The sequence below is a fragment of the Myxine glutinosa genome, chromosome 3, assembly GCF_964187855.1.
Source record: "Myxine glutinosa chromosome 3, kmMyxGlut1.1, whole genome shotgun sequence".
Lineage (NCBI taxonomy): Eukaryota > Metazoa > Chordata > Myxini > Myxiniformes > Myxinidae > Myxine > Myxine glutinosa.
The window spans coordinates 150,004,146-150,017,476 of NC_136263.1; positions in this window are offsets into that span (position 1 = coordinate 150,004,146).

The following is a 13,331-nucleotide window of genomic DNA, read 5'->3' on the forward strand; positions in this document are numbered from 1 at the left end:
GTGCAAAAGTGGTTTCCTGCACCAACACAAGTGCGAAAAGTGGTTTTTCAACACTAACACAAGTGCGAAAAGTGGTTTTTCAACACTATCACAAGTGCAAAAAGTGTTTTTTCCACACTAATACAAGTGCAAAAGTGGTTTTTCCACACTAATACAAGTGCAAAAGTGGTTTCCTGCACCAACATAAGTGCGAAAAGTGGTTTTTCAACACAAACACAAGTGCGAAAAGTGGTTTTTCAACACTAACACAAGTGCGAAAAGTGGTTTTTCCACACCAATACAAGTGCGAAAAGTGGTTTTTCAACACTAACACAAGTGCGAAAAGTGGTTTTTCCACACTAATACAAGTGCAAAAGTGGTTTCCTGCACCAACACAAGTGTGAAAAGTGGTTTTTCAACACTAACACAAGTGCGAAAAGTGCTTTTTCAACACTATCACAAGTGCAAAAAGTGTTTTTTCCACACTAATACAAGTGCAAAAGTGGTTTCCTGCACCAACACAAGTGCGAAAAGTGGTTTTTCAACACTAACACAAGTGCGAAAAGTGTTTTTTCAACACTAACACAAGTGTGAAAAGTGTTTTTTCCACACTAATACAAGTGCAAAAGTGGTTTCCTGCACCAACACAAGTGCGAAAAGTGGTTTTTCAACACTAACACAAGTGCGAAAAGTGGTTTTTCAACACTATCACAAGTGCAAAAAGTGTTTTTTCCACACCAATACAAGTGCAAAAGTGGTTTCCTGCACCAACACAAGTGCGAAAAGTGGTTTTTCAACACTAACACAAGTGCGAAAAGTGGTTTTTCAACACTAACACAAGTGCGAAAAGTGTTTTTTCAACACTTACACAAGTGCGAAAAGTGGTTTTTCCACACTAATACAAGTGCAAAAGTGGTTTCCTGCACCAACACAAGTGCGAAAAGTGGTTTTTCAACACTAACACAAGTGCGAAAAGTGGTTTTTCAACACTATCACAAGTGCAAAAAGTGTTTTTTCCACACTAATACAAGTGCAAAAGTGGTTTTTCCACACTAATACAAGTGCAAAAGTGGTTTCCTGCACCAACATAAGTGCGAAAAGTGGTTTTTCAACACAAACACAAGTGCGAAAAGTGGTTTTTCAACACTAACACAAGTGCGAAAAGTGGTTTCCTGCACAAACACAAGTGCGAAAACTGGTTTTTCAACACTAACACAAGTGCGAAAAGTGGTTTTTCAACACTAACACAAGTGCGAAAAGTGTTTTTTCAACACTAACACAAGTGTGAAAAGTGGTTTTTCCACACTAATACAAGTGCAAAAGTGGTTTCCTGCACCAACACAAGTGCGAAAAGTGGTTTTTCAACACTAACACAAGTGCGAAAAGTGGTTTCCTGCACCAACATAAGTGCGAAAAGTGGTTTTTCAACACAAACACAAGTGCGAAAAGTGGTTTTTCAACACTAACACAAGTGCGAAAAGTGTTTTTTCAACACTTACACAAGTGCGAAAAGTGGTTTTTCCACACTAATACAAGTGCAAAAGTGGTTTCCTGCACCAACACAAGTGCGAAAAGTGGTTTTTCAACACTAACACAAGTGCGAAAAGTGGTTTTTCAACACTAACACAAGTGCGAAAAGTGTTTTTTCAACACTTACACAAGTGCGAAAAGTGGTTTTTCCACACTAATACAAGTGCAAAAGTGGTTTCCTGCACCAACACAAGTGCGAAAAGTGGTTTTTCAACACTAACACAAGTGCGAAAAGTGGTTTTTCAACACTATCACAAGTGCAAAAAGTGTTTTTTCCACACTAATACAAGTGCAAAAGTGGTTTTTCCACACTAATACAAGTGCAAAAGTGGTTTCCTGCACCAACATAAGTGCGAAAAGTGGTTTTTCAACACAAACACAAGTGCGAAAAGTGGTTTTTCAACACTAACACAAGTGCGAAAAGTGGTTTCCTGCACAAACACAAGTGCGAAAACTGGTTTTTCAACACTAACACAAGTGCGAAAAGTGGTTTTTCAACACTAACACAAGTGCGAAAAGTGTTTTTTCAACACTAACACAAGTGTGAAAAGTGGTTTTTCCACACTAATACAAGTGTAAAAGTGGTTTCCTGCACCAACACAAGTGCGAAAAGTGGTTTTTCAACACTAACACAAGTGCGAAAAGTGGTTTCCTGCACCAACATAAGTGCGAAAAGTGGTTTTTCAACACAAACACAAGTGCGAAAAGTGGTTTTTCAACACTAACACAAGTGCGAAAAGTGTTTTTTCAACACTTACACAAGTGCGAAAAGTGGTTTTTCCACACTAATACAAGTGCAAAAGTGGTTTCCTGCACCAACACAAGTGCGAAAAGTGGTTTTTCAACACAAACACAAGTGCGAAAAGTGGTTTTTCAACACTAACACAAGTGCGAAAAGTGGTTTTTCAACACTTACACAAGTGCGAAAAGTGGTTTTTCCACACTAATACAAGTGCAAAAGTGGTTTCCTGCACCAACACAAGTGCGAAAAGTGGTTTTTCAACACTAACACAAGTGCGAAAAGTGGTTTTTCAACACTATCACAAGTGCAAAAAGTGTTTTTTCCACACTAATACAAGTGCAAAAGTGGTTTTTCCACACTAATACAAGTGCAAAAGTGGTTTCCTGCACCAACATAAGTGCGAAAAGTGGTTTCCTGCACCAACACAAGTGCGAAAACTGGTTTTTCAACACTAACACAAGTGCGAAAAGTGTTTTTCAACACTTACACAAGTGCGAAAAGTGGTTTTTCCACACTAATACAAGTGCAAAAGTGGTTTCCTGCACCAACACAAGTGCGAAAAGTGGTTTTCAACACTAACACAAGTGCGAAAAGTGGTTTTTCAACACTATCACAAGTGCAAAAAGTGTTTTTTCCACACTAATACAAGTGCAAAAGTGGTTTTTCCACACTAATACAAGTGCAAAAGTGGTTTCCTGCACCAACATCAGTGCGAAAAGTGGTTTTTCAACACAAACACAAGTGCGAAAAGTGGTTTTTCAACACTAACACAAGTGCGAAAAGTGGTTTCCTGCACCAACACAAGTGCGAAAACTGGTTTTTCAACACTAACACAAGTGCGAAAAGTGGTTTTTCAACACTAACACAAGTGCGAAAAGTGTTTTTTCAACACTAACACAAGTGTGAAAAGTGGTTTTTCCACACTAATACAAGTGCAAAAGTGGTTTCCTGCACCAACACAAGTGCGAAAAGTGGTTTTTCAACACTAACACAAGTGCGAAAAGTGGTTTTTCAACACTATCACAAGTGCAAAAAGTGTTTTTTCCACACCAATACAAGTGCAAAATTGGTTTCCTGCACCAACACAAGTGCGAAAAGTGGTTTTTCAACACTAACACAAGTGCGAAAAGTGGTTTTTCAACACTAACACAAGTGCGAAAAGTGTTTTTTCAACACTTACACAAGTGCGAAAAGTGGTTTTTCCACACTAATACAAGTGCAAAAGTGGTTTCCTGCACCAACACAAGTGCGAAAAGTGGTTTTTCAACACTAACACAAGTGCGAAAAGTGGTTTTTCAACACTATCACAAGTGCAAAAAGTGTTTTTTCCACACTAATACAAGTGCAAAAGTGGTTTTTCCACACTAATACAAGTGCAAAAGTGGTTTCCTGCACCAACATAAGTGCGAAAAGTGGTTTTTCAACACAAACACAAGTGCGAAAAGTGGTTTTTCAACACTATCACAAGTGCAAAAAGTGTTTTTTCCACACTAATACAAGTGCAAAAGTGGTTTCCTGCACCAACACCAGTGCGAAAAGTGGTTTTTCAACACTAACACAAGTGCGAAAAGTGGTTTTTCAACACTAACACAAGTGCGAAAAGTGGTTTTTCCACACCAATACAAGTGCGAAAAGTGGTTTTTCAACACTAACACAAGTGCGAAAAGTGGTTTTTCCACACTAATACAAGTGCAAAAGTGGTTTCCTGCACCAACACAAGTGTGAAAAGTGGTTTTTCAACACTAACACAAGTGCGAAAAGTGCTTTTTCAACACTATCACAAGTGCAAAAAGTGTTTTTTTCCACACTAATACAAGTGCAAAAGTGGTTTCCTGCACCAACACAAGTGCGCAAAGTGGTTTTTCAACACTAACACAAGTGCGAAAAGTGTTTTTTCAACACTAACACAAGTGTGAAAAGTGGTTTTTCCACACTAATACAAGTGCAAAAGTGGTTTCCTGCACCAACACAAGTGCGAAAAGTGGTTTTTCAACACTAACACAAGTGCGAAAAGTGGTTTTTCAACACTATCACAAGTGCAAAAAGTGTTTTTTCCACACCAATACAAGTGTAAAAGTGGTTTCCTGCACCAACACAAGTGCGAAAAGTGGTTTTTCAACACTAACACAAGTGCGAAAAGTGGTTTTTCAACACTAACACAAGTGCGAAAAGTGTTTTTTCCACACTAATACAAGTGCAAAAGTGGTTTCCTGCACCAACACAAGTGCGAAAACTGGTTTTTCAACACTAACACAAGTGCAAAAAGTGTTTTTTCCACACTAATACAAGTGCAAAAGTGGTTTCCTGCACCAACACAAGTGCGAAAACTGGTTTTTCAACACTAACACAAGTGCGAAAAGTGGTTTTTCAACACTATCACAAGTGCAAAAAGTGTTTTTTCCACACTAATACAAGTGCAAAAGTGGTTTACTGCACCAACACAAGTGCGAAAAGTGGTTTTTCAACACAAACACAAGTGCGAAAAGTGGTTTTTCAACACTAACACAAGTGCGAAAAGTGTTTTTTCAACACTTACACAAGTGCGAAAAGTGGTTTTTCCACACTAATACAAGTGCAAAAGTGGTTTCCTGCACCAACACAAGTGCGAAAAGTGGTTTTTCAACACTAACACAAGTGCGAAAAGTGGTTTTTCAACACTATCACAAGTGCAAAAAGTGTTTTTTCCACACTAATACAAGTGCAAAAGTGGTTTTTCCACACTAATACAAGTGCAAAAGTGGTTTCCTGCACCAACATAAGTGCGAAAAGTGGTTTCCTGCACCAACACAAGTGCGAAAACTGGTTTTTCAACACTAACACAAGTGCGAAAAGTGTTTTTTCAACACTTACACAAGTGCGAAAAGTGGTTTTGCCACACTAATACAAGTGCAAAAGTGGTTTCCTGCACCAACACAAGTGCGAAAAGTGGTTTTTCAACACTAACACAAGTGCGAAAAGTGGTTTTTCAACACTATCACAAGTGCAAAAAGTGTTTTTTCCACACTAATACAAGTGCAAAAGTGGTTTTTCCACACTAATACAAGTGCAAAAGTGGTTTCCTGCACCAACATAAGTGCGAAAAGTGGTTTTTCAACACAAACACAAGTGCGAAAAGTGGTTTTTCAACACTAACACAAGTGCGAAAAGTGGTTTCCTGCACCAACACAAGTGCGAAAACTGGTTTTTCAACACTAACACAAGTGCGAAAAGTGGTTTTTCAACACTAACACAAGTGCGAAAAGTGTTTTTTCAACACTAACACAAGTGTGAAAAGTGGTTTTTCCACACTAATACAAGTGCAAAAGTGGTTTCCTGCACCAACACAAGTGCGAAAAGTGGTTTTTCAACACTAACACAAGTGCGAAAAGTGGTTTTTCAACACTATCACAAGTGCAAAAAGTGTTTTTTCCACACCAATACAAGTGCAAAAGTGGTTTCCTGCACCAACACAAGTGCGAAAAGTGGTTTTTCAACACTAACACAAGTGCGAAAAGTGGTTTTTCAACACTAACACAAGTGCGAAAAGTGTTTTTTCAACACTTACACAAGTGCGAAAAGTGGTTTTTCCACACTAATACAAGTGCAAAAGTGGTTTCCTGCACCAACACAAGTGCGAAAAGTGGTTTTTCAACACTAACACAAGTGCTAAAAGTGGTTTTTCAACACTATCACAAGTGCAAAAAGTGTTTTTTCCACACTAATACAAGTGCAAAAGTGGTTTTTCCACACTAATACAAGTGCAAAAGTGGTTTCCTGCACCAACATAAGTGCGAAAAGTGGTTTTTCAACACAAACACAAGTGCGAAAAGTGGTTTTTCAACACTAACACAAGTGCGAAAAGTGGTTTTTCAACACTATCACAAGTGCAAAAAGTGTTTTTTCCACACTAATACAAGTGCAAAAGTGGTTTCCTGCACCAACACCAGTGCGAAAAGTGGTTTTTCAACACTAACACAAGTGCGAAAAGTGGTTTTTCAACACTAACACAAGTGCGAAAATTGGTTTTTCCACACCAATACAAGTGCGAAAAGTGGTTTTTCAACACTAACACAAGTGCGAAAAGTGGTTTTTCCACACTAATACAAGTGCAAAAGTGGTTTCCTGCACCAACACAAGTGTGAAAAGTGGTTTTTCAACACTAACACAAGTGCGAAAAGTGCTTTTTCAACACTATCACAAGTGCAAAAAGTGTTTTTTCCACACTAATACAAGTGCAAAAGTGGTTTCCTGCACCAACACAAGTGCGAAAAGTGGTTTTTCAACACTAACACAAGTGCGAAAAGTGTTTTTTCAACACTAACACAAGTGTGAAAAGTGGTTTTTCCACACTAATACAAGTGCAAAAGTGGTTTCCTGCACCAACACAAGTGCGAAAAGTGGTTTTTCAACACTAACACAAGTGCGAAAAGTGGTTTTTCAACACTATCACAAGTGCAAAAAGTGTTTTTTCCACACCAATACAAGTGTAAAAGTGGTTTCCTGCACCAACACAAGTGCGAAAAGTGGTTTTTCAACACTAACACAAGTGCGAAAAGTGGTTTTTCAACACTAACACAAGTGCGAAAAGTGTTTTTTCAACACTAACACAAGTGCGAAAAGTGGTTTTTCCACACTAATACAAGTGCAAAAGTGGTTTCCTGCACCAACACAAGTGCGAAAACTGGTTTTTCAACACTAACACAAGTGCAAAAAGTGTTTTTTCCACACTAATACAAGTGCAAAAGTGGTTTCCTGCACCAACACAAGTGCGAAAACTGGTTTTTCAACACTAACACAAGTGCGAAAAGTGTTTTTTCAACACTAACACAAGTGTGAAAAGTGGTTTTTCCACTACCAATACAAGTGTAAAAGTGGTTTCCTGCACCAACACAAGTGCGAAAAGTGGTTTTTCAACACTAACACAAGTGCGAAAAGTGGTTTTTCAACACTAACACAAGTGCGAAAAGTGTTTTTTCAACACTAACACAAGTGCGAAAAGTGGTTTTTCCACACTAATACAAGTGCAAAAGTGGTTTCCTGCACCAACACAAGTGCGAAAACTGGTTTTTCAACACTAACACAAGTGCAAAAAGTGTTTTTTCCACACTAATACAAGTGCAAAAGTGGTTTCCTGCACCAACAAAAGTGCGAAAAGTGATTTTTCAACACTAACACAAGTGCGAAAAGTGGTTTTTCAACACTATCACAAGTGCAAAAAGTGTTTTTTCCACACTAATACAAGTGCAAAAGTGGTTTCCTGCACCAACACAAGTGCGAAAAGTGGTTTTTCAACACTAACACAAGTGCGAAAAGTGGTTTTTCAACACTAACACAAGTGCGAAAAGTGGTTTTTCCACACCAATACAAGTGCGAAAAGTGGTTTTTCAACACTAACACAAGTGCGAAAAGTGGTTTTTCCACACTAATACAAGTGCAAAAGTGGTTTCCTGCACCAACACAAGTGTGAAAAGTGGTTTTTCAACACTAACACAAGTGCGAAAAGTGCTTTTTCAACACTATCACAAGTGCAAAAAGTGTTTTTTCCACACTAATACAAGTGCAAAAGTGGTTTCCTGCACCAACACAAGTGCGAAAAGTGGTTTTTCAACACTAACACAAGTGCGAAAAGTGTTTTTTCAACACTAACACAAGTGTGAAAAGTGGTTTTTCCACACTAATACAAGTGCAAAAGTGGTTTCCTGCACCAACACAAGTGCGAAAAGTGGTTTTTCAACACTAACACAAGTGCGAAAAGTGGTTTTTCACACTATCACAAGTGCAAAAAGTGTTTTTTCCACACCAATACAAGTGCAAAAGTGGTTTCCTGCACCAACACAAGTGCGAAAAGTGGTTTTTCAACACTAACACAAGTGCGAAAAGTGTTTTTTCAACACTTACACAAGTGCGAAAAGTGGTTTTTCCACACTAATACAAGTGCAAAAGTGGTTTCCTGCACCAACACAAGTGCGAAAAGTGGTTTTTCAACACTAACACAAGTGCGAAAAGTGGTTTTTCAACACTATCACAAGTGCAAAAAGTGTTTTTTCCACACTAATACAAGTGCAAAAGTGGTTTTTCCACACTAATACAAGTGCAAAAGTGGTTTCCTGCACCAACATAAGTGCGAAAAAGTGGTTTTTCAACACAAACACAAGTGCGAAAAGTGGTTTTTCAACACTAACACAAGTGCGAAAAGTGGTTTCCTGCACCAACACAAGTGCGAAAACTGGTTTTCAACACTAACACAAGTGCGAAAAGTGGTTTTTCAACACTAACACAAGTGCGAAAAGTGTTTTTTCAACACTAACACAAGTGTGAAAAGTGGTTTTTCCACACTAATACAAGTGCAAAAGTGGTTTCCTGCACCAACACAAGTGCGAAAACTGGTTTTTCAACACTAACACAAGTGCAAAAAGTGTTTTTTCCACACTAATACAAGTGCAAAAGTGGTTTCCTGCACCAACACAAGTGCGAAAACTGGTTTTTCAACACTAACACAAGTGCGAAAAGTGTTTTTTCAACACTAACACAAGTGTGAAAAGTGGTTTTTCCACTACCAATACAAGTGTAAAAGTGGTTTCCTGCACCAAAACAAGTGCGAAAAGTGGTTTTTCAACACTAACACAAGTGCGAAAAGTGGTTTTCAACACTAACACAAGTGCGAAAAGTGTTTTTTCAACACTAACACAAGTGCGAAAAGTGGTTTTTCCACACTAATACAAGTGCAAAAGTGGTTTCCTGCAGCCAACACAAGTGCGAAAACTGGTTTTTCAACACTAACACAAGTGCAAAAAGTGTTTTTTCCACACTAATACAAGTGCAAAAGTGGTTTCCTGCACCAACAAAAGTGCGAAAAGTGATTTTTCAACACTAACACAAGTGCGAAAAGTGGTTTTTCAACACTATCACAAGTGCAAAAAGTGTTTTTTCCACATTAATACAAGTGCAAAAGTGGTTTCCTGCACCAACACAAGTGCGAAAAGTGGTTTTTCAACACTAACACAAGTGCGAAAAGTGGTTTTTCAACACTAACACAAGTGCGAAAAGTGGTTTTTCCACACCAATACAAGTGCGAAAAGTGGTTTTTCAACACTAACACAAGTGCGAAAAGTGGTTTTTCCACACTAATACAAGTGCAAAAGTGGTTTCCTGCACCAACACAAGTGTGAAAAGTGGTTTTTCAACACTAACACAAGTGCGAAAAGTGCTTTTTCAACACTATCACAAGTGCAAAAAGTGTTTTTTCCACACTAATACAAGTGCAAAAGTGGTTTCCTGCACCAACACAAGTGCGAAAAGTGGTTTTTCAACACTAACACAAGTGCGAAAAGTGTTTTTTCAACACTAACACAAGTGTGAAAAGTGGTTTTTCCACACTAATACAAGTGCAAAAGTGGTTTCCTGCACCAACACAAGTGCGAAAAGTGGTTTTTCAACACTAACACAAGTGCGAAAAGTGGTTTTTCAACACTATCACAAGTGCAAAAAGTGTTTTTTCCACACCAATACAAGTGCAAAAGTGGTTTCCTGCACCATACACAAGTGCGAAAAGTGGTTTTTCAACACTAACACAAGTGCGAAAAGTGTTTTTTCAACACTTACACAAGTGCGAAAAGTGGTTTTTCCACACTAATACAAGTGCAAAAGTGGTTTCCTGCACCAACACAAGTGCGAAAAGTGGTTTTTCAACACTAACACAAGTGCGAAAAGTGGTTTTTCAACACTATCACAAGTGCAAAAAGTGTTTTTTCCACACTAATACAAGTGCAAAAGTGGTTTTTCCACACTAATACAAGTGCAAAAGTGGTTTCCTGCACCAACATAAGTGCGAAAAGTGGTTTTTCAACACAAACACAAGTGCGAAAGTGGTTTTTCAACACTAACACAAGTGCGAAAAGTGGTTTCCTGCACCAACACAAGTGCGAAAACTGGTTTTTCAACACTAACACAAGTGCGAAAAGTGGTTTTTCAACACTAACACAAGTGCGAAAAGTGTTTTTTCAACACTAACACAAGTGTGAAAAGTGGTTTTTCCACACTAATACAAGTGCAAAAGTGGTTTCCTGCACCAACACAAGGGCGAAAAGTGGGTTTTCAACACTAACACAAGTGCGAAAAGTGGTTTTTCAACACTATCACAAGTGCAAAAAGTGTTTTTTCCACACCAATACAAGTGCAAAAGTGGTTTCCTGCACCAACACAAGTGTGAAAAGTGGTTTTCAACACTAACACAAGTGCGAAAAGTGGTTTTTCAACACTAACACAAGTGCGAAAAGTGTTTTTTCAACACTTACACAAGTGCGAAAAGTGGTTTTTCCACACTAATACAAGTGCAAAAGTGGTTTCCTGCACCAACACAAGTGCGAAAAGTGGTTTTTCAACACTAACACAAGTGCGAAAAGTGGTTTTTCAACACTATCACAAGTGCAAAAAGTGTTTTTTCCACACTAATACAAGTGCAAAAGTGGTTTTTCCACACTAATACAAGTGCAAAAGTGGTTTCCTGCACCAACATAAGTTGCGAAAAGTGGGTTTTTCAACACAAACACAAGTGCGAAAAGTGGTTTTTCAACACTAACACAAGTGCGAAAAGTGTTTTTTCAACACTTACACAAGTGCGAAAAGTGGTTTTTCCACACTAATACAAGTGCAAAAGTGGTTTCCTGCACCAACACAAGTGCGAAAAGTGGTTTTTCAACACTAACACAAGTGCGAAAAGTGGTTTTTCAACACTATCACAAGTGCAAAAAGTGTTTTTCCCACACTAATACAAGTGCAAAAGTGGTTTTTCCACACTAATACAAGTGCGAAAAGTGGTTTTTCAACACTAACACAAGTGCGAAAAGTGTTTTTTCAACACTAACACAAGTGTGAAAAGTGGTTTTTCCACACTAATACAAGTGCAAAAGTGGTTTCCTGCACCAACACAAGTGCGAAAAGTGGTTTTTCAACACTAACACAAGTGCGAAAAGTGGTTTTTCAACACTATCACAAGTGCAAAAAGTGTTTTTTCCACACCAATACAAGTGCAAAAGTGGTTTCCTGCACCAACACAAGTGCGAAAAGTGGTTTTTCAACACTAACACAAGTGCGAAAGTGTTTTTTCAACACTTACACAAGTGCGAAAAGTGGTTTTTCCACACTAATACAAGTGCAAAAGTGGTTTCCTGCACCAACACAAGTGCGAAAAGTGGTTTTTCAACACTAACACAAGTGCGAAAAGTGGTTTTTCAACACTATCACAAGTGCAAAAAGTGTTTTTTCCACACTAATACAAGTGCAAAAGTGGTTTTTCCACACTAATACAAGTGCAAAAGTGGTTTCCTGCACCAACATAAGTGCGAAAAGTGGTTTTTCAACACAAACACAAGTGCGAAAAGTGGTTTTTCAACACTAACACAAGTGCGAAAAGTGGTTTCCTGCACCAACACAAGTGCGAAAACTGGTTTTTCAACACTAACACAAGTGCGAAAAGTGTTTTTTCAACACTAACACAAGTGCGAAAAGTGTTTTTTCAACACTAACACAAGTGTGAAAAGTGGTTTTTCCACACTAATACAAGTGCAAAAGTGGTTTCCTGCACCAACACAAGTGCGAAAAGTGGTTTTTCAACACTAACACAAGTGCGAAAAGTGGTTTTTCAACACTATCACAAGTGCAAAAAGTGTTTTTTCCACACCAATACAAGTGCAAAAGTGGTTTCCTGCACCAACACAAGTGCGAAAAGTGGTTTTTCAACACTAACACAAGTGCGAAAAGTGGTTTTTCAACACTAACACAAGTGCGAAAAGTGTTTTTTTCAACACTTACACAAGTGCGAAAAGTGGTTTTCCACACTAATACAAGTGCAAAAGTGGTTTCCTGCACCAACACAAGTGCGAAAAGTGGTTTTTCAACACTAACACAAGTGCGAAAAGTGGTTTTTCAACACTATCACAAGTGCAAAAAGTGTTTTTTCCACACTAATACAAGTGCAAAAGTGGTTTTTCCACACTAATACAAGTGCAAAAGTGGTTTCCTGCACCAACATATGTGCGAAAAGTGGTTTTTCAACACAAACACAAGTGCGAAAAGTGGTTTTTCAACACTAACACAAGTGCGAAAAGTGTTTTTTCAACACTTACACAAGTGCGAAAAGTGGTTTTTCCACACTAATACAAGTGCAAAAGTGGTTTCCTGCACCAACACAAGTGCGAAAAGTGGTTTTTCAACACTAACACAAGTGCGAAAAGTGGTTTTTCAACACTATCACAAGTGCAAAAAGTGTTTTTTCCACACTAATACAAGTGCAAAAGTGGTTTTTCCACACTAATACAAGTGCAAAAGTGGTTTCCTGCACCAACATAAGTGCGAAAAGTGGTTTTTCAACACAAACACAAGTGCGAAAAGTGGTTTTTCAACACTAACACAAGTGCGAAAAGTGGTTTCCTGCACCAACACAAGTGCGAAAACTGGTTTCTCAACACTAACACAAGTGCGAAAAGTGGTTTTTCAACACTAACACAATGTGCGAAAAGTGTTTTTTCAACACTAACACAAGTGTGAAAAGTGGTTTTTCCACACTAATACAAGTGCAAAAGTGGTTTCCTGCACCAACACAAGTGCGAAAAGTGGTTTTTCAACACTAACACAAGTGCGAAAAGTGGTTTCCTGCACCAACATAAGTGCGAAAAGTGGTTTTTCAACACAAACACAAGTGCGAAAAGTGGTTTTTCAACACTAACACAAGTGCGAAAAGGTGTTTTTTCAACACTTACACAAGTGCGAAAAGTGGTTTTTTCCACACTAATACAAGTGCAAAAGTGGTTTCCTGCACCACACAAGTGCGAAAAGTGGTTTTTCAACACAAACACAAGTGCGAAAAGTGGTTTTTCAACACTAACACAAGTGCGAAAAGTGTTTTTTCAACACTTACACAAGTGCGAAAAGTGGTTTTTCCACACTAATACAAGTGCAAAAGTGGTTTCCTGCACCAACACAAGTGCGAAAAGTGGTTTTTCAACACTAACACAAGAGCGAAAAGTGGTTTTTCAACACTATCACAAGTGCAAAAAGTGTTTTTTCCACACTAATACAAGTGCAAAAGTGGTTTTTCCACACT